Source organism: Cyprinodon variegatus, unplaced genomic scaffold (assembly GCF_000732505.1).
Source record: "Cyprinodon variegatus isolate N-32 unplaced genomic scaffold, C_variegatus-1.0 Scaffold1542, whole genome shotgun sequence".
Classification (NCBI taxonomy): domain Eukaryota; kingdom Metazoa; phylum Chordata; class Actinopteri; order Cyprinodontiformes; family Cyprinodontidae; genus Cyprinodon; species Cyprinodon variegatus.
In genome coordinates this window covers 31963-42537 of record NW_015151995.1, presented here as the reverse complement: position 1 = coordinate 42537, position 10575 = coordinate 31963, and the positions used below count along the sequence as shown (strand labels likewise).

The 10575-nt window shown below is 42.8% G+C and overlaps 1 long non-coding RNA gene across 1 annotated transcript; it reads right to left on the bottom strand.

Annotated features, from left to right (window-relative positions):
• Positions 1 to 538: 538 nt before the first annotated feature.
• Positions 539 to 2434, bottom strand: LOC107103848. Its single transcript, XR_001482208.1, has 3 exons — positions 2048 to 2434; positions 1395 to 1484; positions 539 to 1183 (listed from the first exon to the last, which is right to left on the bottom strand). It is a non-coding gene; the product is annotated as an uncharacterized LOC107103848 (long non-coding RNA).
• Between the last annotated feature and the right edge of the window lie 8141 nt (positions 2435 to 10575).

Genomic DNA, 10575 nt, shown 5'->3' with positions numbered 1-10575 from the left:
GTTACACCCTCTACCAGTTCCGACCCGTCCATGGTCCCACATTGCTGTGGATTTCGTTACCGGTCTCCCAGTTTCTAAAGGTATGTCCACCATTCTCACCATCGTTGACCGTTTTTTCCAAAACCTGCCATTTGATTCCCCTCAGAAAGTTACCCACAGCATTCCAGACAGCCCAACTCTTGGTTAAACACGTCTTCCGTCTCCATGGTATACCCCAGGAAATCCTCTCAGATCGTGGCCCACAATTCATCTCTCAAGTCTGGAAAGCCTTCTGGCCAAGAGGTATGGCTCTCGACTAGAGACATACCGTTAAAATCCATGTCCCGTAAACTGTCTCCACGTTTCATCGGACCATTCAAGATAACCCGGATCCTCAACCCCTTCGCTGTTCGTCTTCAGTTACCTCCCACGCTTCGAATACATCCCACCTTCCATGTGTCTCAAATTAAACCTGTCATCACCAGCCCACTCTGCCCACCTTCCGACTCCCCTCCACCCGCCCTGGACATCGACGGCCATCCGGCCAAAATGCATGTATTTTGCATTTTGACCACATGAGTCCAAGTAATTTTTAAGTGGGCCATCGCCTGCTTCTTGTCTGAACTTGAGAAGTGCAAGAAAGTTGCCTTTGTTTAGACTTTCTGATGTAGGATCATCTCGGTGGCCTCTTAGGGCGAAGCCCTGACGCCCACACAGCTCTATACATTTCACAACTGATGAGAGAACAGTCTATTTTCAGCAACACGTTTATCCATCTCAGAATTCAACATGTGGTTAATCCTTGTTTGTTGACCATTCATTACATCCACAAATGCATGAAACTTTGCATCAGAACTCTGGTGGTATTGCAGTTGCATGTGTGTATTAATTTGTTCAGTGAACTTTCTCCAGTTGGTAAATGGCAGGTCTATCAAAATACTAGCCCTCCTACTCTGAATCTCAACGGGAAACAAAATGCATGGCAAACAGTACACACCATCTTCCTGGGCAGAGTATGATAAAAGGTCATACTTGTCCAGCCAGTCCCTCTGGCATGTCCTTTTGGTCACCCCACTGGCTCTTCGGTTGTCTTTAAAGTGTCTGGCAGGGAAAGTAAAAGATTTGGGTGGTCTTCTGGTCTGAAGAAGTTGGAATTTTCCAGAGTCATCCATTTCAGCAATCCGGTCCTTGGCCTTTGATATATCTGTAATAAGATTGATATTTACATTATCAATTTTGCAAGGGTGCTGGTGGAGTTGTAAATCTGCCTACATGAAGCTTTTGTATAGTCTTGCTTTGTTATGAAATAATTATTATGAAATGTAAGATTTCAAAATTAAGCAAAAAAGTCGAACGTGTAAAACAAACACAAAATTAGTGGTTTTGACATTGAAAAAAATACAACTATTACTAACCTATGTCGTAAGTTCTTTGGGGCAAATCCGCGTGGTTGAGCGCCGGCTCTTCAGTTGTCTTTACATCCCAACACTGTCCTTGTTGTTCATCTGGAAAAGAGAATAGTTTTTGTGAGCAGGTGAACCTTGTAATCTCAGGAGGAGCCACAAAACAATTTAATGTTGTGTTTTTATCGTAAATTATTAAATTCACTGAACACATATCACCAGGTGCACAAAACTGAATATACTTAAAAGTAAATTGTATTTTTATTGTAAAATATTAAATGTTAACAAGACTCCCTTAGACTCCAAGCATGTGCTTAGAGCATTCATTGATTTGGATCCTTACCAATTTATCAAAATTAAAAATGTTTTCATAAAGGATACCATTCTTATTTTTAACAGTACAACACATGTGGTACAGGTTTAGACCGAAACACACACACTAAAAAATATCTTTTATATGCATGTCAATGGCAACTAATGTTGCTTATTTTTTTTCTTTTTTCTTTTTCTTTTTATTACTTATCAAACAAGGCAATTTTCATAACTTTCCCGTTACTGGTTAAAGTATTCCTACAATTGCATTACTTTGCAACTTTAAACAAATTTTTTATCAACAATGTTGATATTGTTTTCTCATCATCAACATTTTCTAGCAATCATCATACCTTTCATCTGTGTGTCGTCTATATCTGCACATTCGAACAGGTCAACGTTGTGGTCCTTTTCTGTTGTTGTGCCAGGTCCACTGAAGAATAGAAAACAAGATATAAACATTTCAATCTGTGCCATTTAGATTATAGACATAAGCCACTTTGGATTTAATACTACAACACGACAAAACTTCTGAACTCGCTTGTTTGTGCTCTAAACTGCCGCACTACAGACAATGACGGAAATATTCCTCCGCCTCATAATGTCACGGTGAAAACCATAATGTGTTTTTTTCACTTTTTCCCTATGTACCGGAACATCCAACGGCCACGCACGTGGTCACTGTTGCTTAAACAATAGCTCTAAAAAATTACAATGGTGAATTCCTCCTGAAATCCAAAATAATTGTTGATCGGGGCTGTGCAAAACGGTTCCTTGAATTAGGAACCGCTTTACAAAGCACAACAGCACGACATTGGGAAACTTGTTAAAGGAAAAGCCTGGTCAAAATCAGAATTCTAACTGCTGAAAGTACTTTAAACATAAAACTATTACATACTGGTCAATAAATGAACTCGGTGTTTCTTTTTCTTTGAAGTCTGCGCTGTAAACTGCCGCACTACAGACAATTGCGGAAATATTCCTTCGCCTGATAATGTAACGGCGAAAACTAATGTTTTGTTTTGTTTTTTTTTCACTTTTACCCGATGTATTGGAACATCCAACTGCCATGCACGTGGTCGCTGTTGCTTCAACAATAGCTCTCGCGAATTTCAATGACGAAGTCCTCCCGAAATCCAAAATAATTGTTGGAGCTGTGCACAACGGTTGTAGAGTGAGACTCTACAAGCTACAAACTTTTTTTTCATCCTGTGACGTCTCTGTGCGTTGCTACGCTGCGTAGCAACGCACAGTGACGTCGATCAGTAGCGTGCAACATGGCTGCTCTTTACACAGTGATCGAGACGATAATTTATACTTTTATTTCCTTATCAATTAAGGCAAAGTTCATGAAATCACCACAAACATTTTCGTTTAAGATATAGCTAATGATCCTTATTGGCCGGACTTCTTTTTTAATTTGCCTGTCGTCGGCCGCCGAGTTTCGGTCGGCTTTTCTTCTGGCTACATATGTTCACTGTTTACGAATCAAAGAAATCATATAGATTTGCTGTATTTTAGAAAATAAAGTGATAAAGTTGGTTTCTACTTACCCTTTTGTTGGATTGGACCAGAATCGTAAAAGAGATGGTTGTCTGGTTTTCTTGTTTGGCTTCAAGTCTTCCAGGTCTCCTCGTGCTTGCTTCGACGCCATTGCGGTATCACCTGAATCACGTCACGTTGCAACGCCGCTTTATTACGTCGCCCAGGTCTCGCCACCTGGGGCATTGAAATTCAAGTTCATGCCGATCCGGTGTCTCAACCGTCACATGACGTCTCCCAAATGGGGGTGCGCGCGCCCCCCGCGCCCCCGCCTGAATCTAATAAATGTGATCGTCCACACGAATGCATGAAAACATGTGCAAAATGTATGCCAGGCCTGTAAGTGGCGATGTCGTGCCAAAGCAAAAATAGGCGACGAAATGTTTGGCATGCGCACTAATATTTATACATGTTTGCCCTGCGGGTCCATTATCGTGGTTCAGTCAAATTCAGGTGATGAACTATGTCGTCTATATTGCTCTGTTCTTCCTGGAGATATTCCAGAAGAAGAGGATTCTGATGTAAGGGTGAGTAGCATGAGCAGCAACCATTCAACACAGTACGGCGCCATTGTTGTTGTGATACTGTGTCGCGCATGCGTGTTTAGAGGCGACGCTATGACGCATGCGTGTAAAAAAAAAAATGCGGTTCGAGCTTAAAGATGGAAATGCGAAAACAGCGTTTCAAAATCTTCCCACTCTGAAGGCTGAATATAAAAAAGATTGTTTACAGACCCCCGAAACGCCGGCTTCGTATGGATGAGAGGCTGGTTTGGTGAAAAATTTGTCGGTTTAGCCAGGGTTCGGCTTCGTGTGGACGGGGCCTTAGGAGGCCTCCAGATGGGAGTTGAACATCCAGGAGTTAAAGTAGGCCCCCCATGTAGCTGTCCTTCAAAAGTGTCTGAGCAGCCAGGCGATGATCTCTGCCCACTGGTCACCACCATCCCGTTCACGTTTCTAAGTGGTTTTCCCCACTCAGTGACAAACCCACTGAGAAGCCCACTCTGGTGATTGGCAGCTCCATAGTCAGAAACGTGGCATTAGAGACACCAGGGACCATAGTCAAATGTTTGCTGGGGGCCAGAACGGGCGACATCAAATCCTACCTGAAACTGCTGGCTAAGGATAAGGTTAAATACAGTAAGACTGTTATCCACGCTGGTGGTAATGACACCCAGTTACGCCGATCGGAGATCACTAAAATTAGTGTTGCTTTGGTGTGTAAGTTTGCCAATCAATGTCGGACTCCGTAATTTTCTCTGGTCCCCTCCCTGATCTGACCTGTCATGACATGTTTAGCCACAAGTCGTCATTCAACCTCTAATAGTCTGCTAGTTTATGACTTGATTTGTGATAATCACATTGACTTATGTTGCCTTACAGAAACCTGGCTGCAGCAAGAGGATTATGTGAGCATAAATGAGGCAACTCCTTCAAGCCATTTAAATTTTCACATACCCCGAAGTTCTGGGCGAGGAGGAGGAGCAGCATCAATCTTTCAATCTGACATACTGATTACTCCCAAGACAGTTAATACCTACAACTCTTTTGAACATTTAACCCTTAATTTACCTGATCAAAATTTCAAAGCAAGAAAACCTCTTCTTTTTTAACTTTGTATCGTCCACCAGGTCCTTACTCTGAATTTTTAGATGAGTTTTCAGAGTTCCTTTCTGATTTGGTATTAAATACTGACAGGGTCATCATAGTGGGAGATTTTAATATCCATGCTGACACTGAAGGCGATAGCTTAAGAGCAGCCTTTAAGGCTATCTTAGACACTATTGGCTTTGTTCAAAATGTGAATAGTTCCACTCATTCTCATCTTGATACTTTGGATCTTGTGCTGACATATGGCATAAAATGTTAAGAAATAACAGTATTTCCTCACAACTGTTGGGATCCTCAGGCTTGCCATCCAGAGGGCGCCGAGGATCCTCTTCTGTTTTATTTTGTTTTTTGTTAGGACTGGGGTTACTGTTGGGTTTGGAGAGTTACTATCTGTCTCCAGCAGAGTGCGCTGTGGGTCTCCTGGGCTGGAGCCCTCCAGCACACCTGAAGCTCATCAGCCCATCAGGAGACCTTTCCTACTTAAGCAGCGACCAGACCTGTCTTCAACGCCGCAGTGTTGACTAAGTTTGGTCTGAAGCTCTGGATGAGCTTTGTCTGGAAACCTGCCTGCCTGCCCAAGGAAGCCAAACCTGAAGGTCTTAGCCTTCCTCCTTCAGCTCTGAGGGGAGAGCTAGGAAGTTGAACCTGTAGATCTCAGTCTGGATTCCTCCCTCAGCTCTCAGGGGAGAGCTAGGAACCAAACCCACGTTTGAGGCCCACTAGCCAGAAGCTAGACGCTGCTGCTGCTGATGAGCACTCTGCTGAATCAACAGTCTCTGGACCCAACCGGTTCCCTCTCTCAGAGAAGAAAGCTTGAACCCTGTCAAGACGCCTGAGAATCCTGCCCAGACCTATTTCCAAGATCCAGTTCATGTTTTCTTGTTCAAACCTATAATAAACATTTGAACTTTTTCCCTGCCTCCTGGTAGTGTTTCTGCATATGGGCTTGAATCCTAAACCCATCATGACAACAACCCTGTCCTTTCTGACTACTTTCTAATAACCTTCAGGATTACTTTAACAAAGTTCTCCTACACCAGAAGAAGATTCAATTTTAGTAGATCATTATCAGATAGTGCAGTTATAAATTTTAAAGAATCTGCTTCACTTTCTCTCTCCTCTGTGTTGCTGAGCAGTGCTGCAGAGTGCAAAAGGTTAGTTTATTCCCCTTCACAGGTTGATGATTTTATTGATGGGGTTGCTAGTTCTCTGCGTACTGCCTTAGAGAATGCAGCTCCTTTGAAAATGAAAAGCGTTAAAAATAGAAAGCTTGCTCCTTGGTTTAATACAGAGCTGCACACTTTGAAGGAATGTGTTAGGAAACTGGAGAGAAAACATTGCTCCACAGGCCTACGGGAATCCTACCTAGTCTGGAAAAAATAGTTTACTGCTGTATAAGAGGACCCTTTGTAAAGCAAGAGCAGCGTATTTCTCCTCATTAATAGAGGTGAATAAGAATAATCCTAGATTTCTTTTTAATACAGTTGCCAAACTCACCCAGAGCCATAGCTTATTTGAACTGCCCATTCCACCTGCTCTTAGAAGTAATGATTTTATGGGATTCTTTATAAATAAGATTGGTCTTATTCAATCATTCAGGAGTACTCCTCTATCCGCGATCGGTTTGTCTCTGGAGGGTTGGGCAGTATCTGAGGACCAAAAAACAAAAACGTTCAAAAAATCCCTCATAACATCATTCACCAGAGCCTGGAAACAAGCTGGGGCGTTAGTCAGACCGAAGGGCATTACAAGATACTCGAAATGTCCCAGAGGTGTTTTAAAGGCGGTTTTCCATTCATCCCCTTCACGGATTCTGAGAAGGTGATAAGCGTTTCTCAGGTCTAACTTGGTGAAAATAGTGGCTCCCTGAACAGGTTCAAACACTGAAGCTAACAGGGGTAACGGGTATTTGTTCTTGATGGTTATTTGGTTTAACCATCAGTAATCAATACAGGGTCGCAGAGATCCGTCTTTTTTACTGACAAAAAAGAAACCGGCTCTGAGAGGAGATGAGGACGGTCGAATTATTCCAGTGGCTAGTGACTCATTGATATATTTCTCCATAGTTTCCCTCTCGGGTTTGGAGATGTTATAGAGCCGACTGTTAGGGAGAGGGGCCCCAGGGAGAAGATCAATGGCGCAGTCATAGGGTCGATGCGGAGGGAGAGAAAGAGCTCTACCCTTACTGAATACAGGAGCTAAATCATGATAGTCAGGGGGTATGGCGGAAAGATCAGGCGGGTCAGCCTCCTGACGGCTGGCCGGCGACTGGGTCAGAGGAGCGGCGGAGCGGAGACAGGAACAGTGACAGGAAATAGACCAGGACTCCACATGTCTCTTAGACCAGTTAATATGTGGGTTGTGGAGTTGAAGCCAATCAAATCCCAGAACTACAGACGAGCTAGAAGATGGAAAAACAAAAAAAGAAAGGGTCTCTCTATGGTTTCCGGAGATCAAAAGCTCTAGTGGTTTGGTTTGGTGCGTAATCTGTGGTAGTTGTTTGCAGTCTAACGCTGATACTCTCAGGGGCTTAGTTAGAGGAATAGTTTCGATGTTTAATTGTTTGACCAAGCTGGAATCAATAAGATTCGTTTCACAACCAGAGTCAATCATGGCCGACAAAGTGAGGGATTGATCCTTGAAAAACAGAGTTGCTAGTAACAGAAGTCGAGGAGATTTCTCAGTTTGAAGATGGTCCGCCAGACTCCTCATTTTCTCTGGCGGACCCCGGCTTTTACCTTAGCGGGACAGGTCGAGACAAAGTGTCCAGGTTCTCCACACTACATACACAGGCTTTGTTTGATCCTCCTTTGTCTCTCTTCAGGCGAGAGTCTAGTGTGACCGATCTGCATGGGCTCCGCATCAGAGGGTACTGTGGAAGGAGAGATGTCATTAGCTCTTTCAGGAAGGAAAGAAACTGGGAAAAAACGGCTCTTGGATCTGGTTTTGGACCTGGCTCGCAGCCTGTTATCTAGGCAGATAGTTATCTTTATCAGCTCCTCCAAAGTCTTAGGCTCATCAAGAGTAGCCAACTCATCTTTAATTGACTCATTTAGGGAGTGAAAATAAGCGCTCTTAAGCGCAGGTTCTCCCCAACCGGAAGCGGCCGCTTTAACCCGGAAGTCAATTGAGAATTCTGCCACTGTTCTGTTTCCCTGCTTTAATTCAACCAATCCACAGGATTCAGTGGTCTTATCTGTTTCCTGGTTGAATGCTTGCTTGAATTCCTTAATGAATTCCTCAAAAGTACAAGCATAATTTATCTCTGAAGAAACTACAAAATAAAGGAATTTTTTCTTCCATCTTCAGAAAAACTCAGAGGTGAATGGTTAAAAATAATCGAGCACTGGAACAAAAATCCTTTGCACTTACTTGGGTCACCAGCGAATCTTTCAGGAAGAGATGGGCGGAATTTAGGAAATGATGGGTGGTTTTCTGACCTGAGAGGTGGATTGGGATCCTGAACCGGAATTTGAACGGTCTCAGCCGCAGGTGTAGCGGCCTGAGAACTGGGTCCTTGTAGAAAATGGGTTTTTTCATGCAGGGTGCGGTTGGTTTCAGCTTGGCGGTCATTAAACTCATGGAGGGCGGAGTCATGGCTCTGAATGAGGACTTGTTGTTGTTCCCATATCCTCTTGAGTGCTTCCGCAGGGCTAGTTTGTTGGCCAGAGTGTTCTGTCATGTTGGGTTAAAGGCGTCTAACCCACATGCAGAAAACACTCAGGAGGCAGAGAAAGAGTTCAAAAGTTTATTTACAAATAGTACAATGAAATGTAAACTGGTTCTTGGTTTGGCAGACTGGTCACAAGGGGATCACCACTGAGAAGGACAAAGAGGTTAACCTGCAGGTTTACTGCAGGTTATCTGATGTAGGAGTATATATGGAACAGAGCTGCAGAGGGGGGGAACCTTGAGGGTCCAGAGGCTAGTCGGCAGGCAGAGGGCTGAGGGCAGAGGCTTAACTGAGTGCAGGCAGGCAGATTCCAGACAGAGAAACTCTCCAGCATATCACTGAGTGCAGGCAGGCAGATTTCAGACAGAGATCACTCTTCAGGATTTCAGATCTTCAGGCTAGACTCAATCTGTGAGGCAGGGAGAAAAAGGGTCAGGCAGGTTCAAAAAGTCAGAAATTCAGATCAGGTTTGTTTGGCTCAGGTCTAGCTCTACCATTACTGGCTGGCAAACACTCTGGCAGGGAAGTGTTAGCTCCTCCTCCTTAAATGGAGCCACCTAATGAGCAGATGGAAGACAGGTGTTGCAGTCAGCTCATGCCCCCAGGAGATCTCGTGCGCCCTCTGGTGGAGAAAGTGGACAAAGCCTCCAGATCCCAACACTTTGATCCAGTTGAACTTTCAGAGTTAGCAAAATAATTGTCTTCATCTAAGCCTTCAACTTGTATGTTAGATCCAGTTCCAACCAGGTTATTTAAGGAGGTATTTCCTTTGATCTCCTCCACCATTTTAGATGTGTTTAATCTATCTCTATTACAGGGATATGTACCAAAGGCTTTTAAGGTTGCTGTAATTAAAACTCTGCTTAAGAAACCGTCTCTTGACCCAGATGACTTGGTCAATTATAGACCTATATCCAATCTTCTTTTCTTATCTAAAATTCTTGAGAAAATAGTTGCCGAACAAGTGTGTGATCACTTACACCATAATGAACTTTTTGAAGAGTTTCAGTCTGGCTTTAGAGCTCATCATAGCACTGAAACAGCTCTGGTGAAAGTCACTAATGATATCCTCATGGCCTCAGATAATGGACTTGTATCTGTGCTCGTCGTGTTGGATCTCAGTGCTGCATTTGATACAGTTGACCACAATATTTTTTTAGAAAGACTTTAATATTTTGTTGGAATTAAAGGAACAGCACTAGACTGGTTTAAATTTTATCTATCTGATCAAATTCAGTTAGTTCACGTTAATGACAAATCTTCCACATACTCAAAGGTTACCTGTGGAGTACCACAGGGATCAGTGCTAGGGCCAATTTTCTTTACTTTATATATGCTCCTAATCGGTAGAATTATTAGACAGCATGGGATTAATTTTCACTGTTATGCTGATGATACCCAGCTATATCTGTCTATAAATCAGGCATGTCTTGTTATAGTATTTTGACCAGAGGCTTTGAAAAATAAGCTGATTAGCCAGTCACTTCATTTGGATAGGATTAAACTGATTTCACTTAATAAAGTATAAAATCTTGGTGTTGTTTTTGATCAGGACCTGTCATTTAAATCCCATATCAAAGATGTTTCTAGAATTTCCTTCTTTCATCTGAGGAATATTGCAAAAATTAGAAATATCCTGTCCAGGATTGATGCTGAGAAACTAATCCATGCATTTGTTACTTCAAGGCTGGACTATTGTAATTGTTAACTATCAGGAAGTCCAAATACTTCAGTTAAAAGCCTTCAGCTGATCCAAAATGCCACAGCCAGAGTTCTGATGAAAATTAAAAAGAGAGATCATATCTCTCCTATCCTGGATTCTCTTCATTGGCTTCCTGTTAAATCCAGAATGGAATTTAAAATCCTCCTTCTCACATATAAAGCCTTAAATGGCCAAGCTCCATCTTATATCAGAGATATGATTGCTCCTTATGTTCCTAAAAGAGCACTTCACTCTCAATCTGCAGGATTACTAGTGGTTCCTAAAATTTCAAATCTTAGTTATCAGGCTCCTCTCTTGTGGAACCAACTACCACTTTTAGTCGGTGAGGCGGAC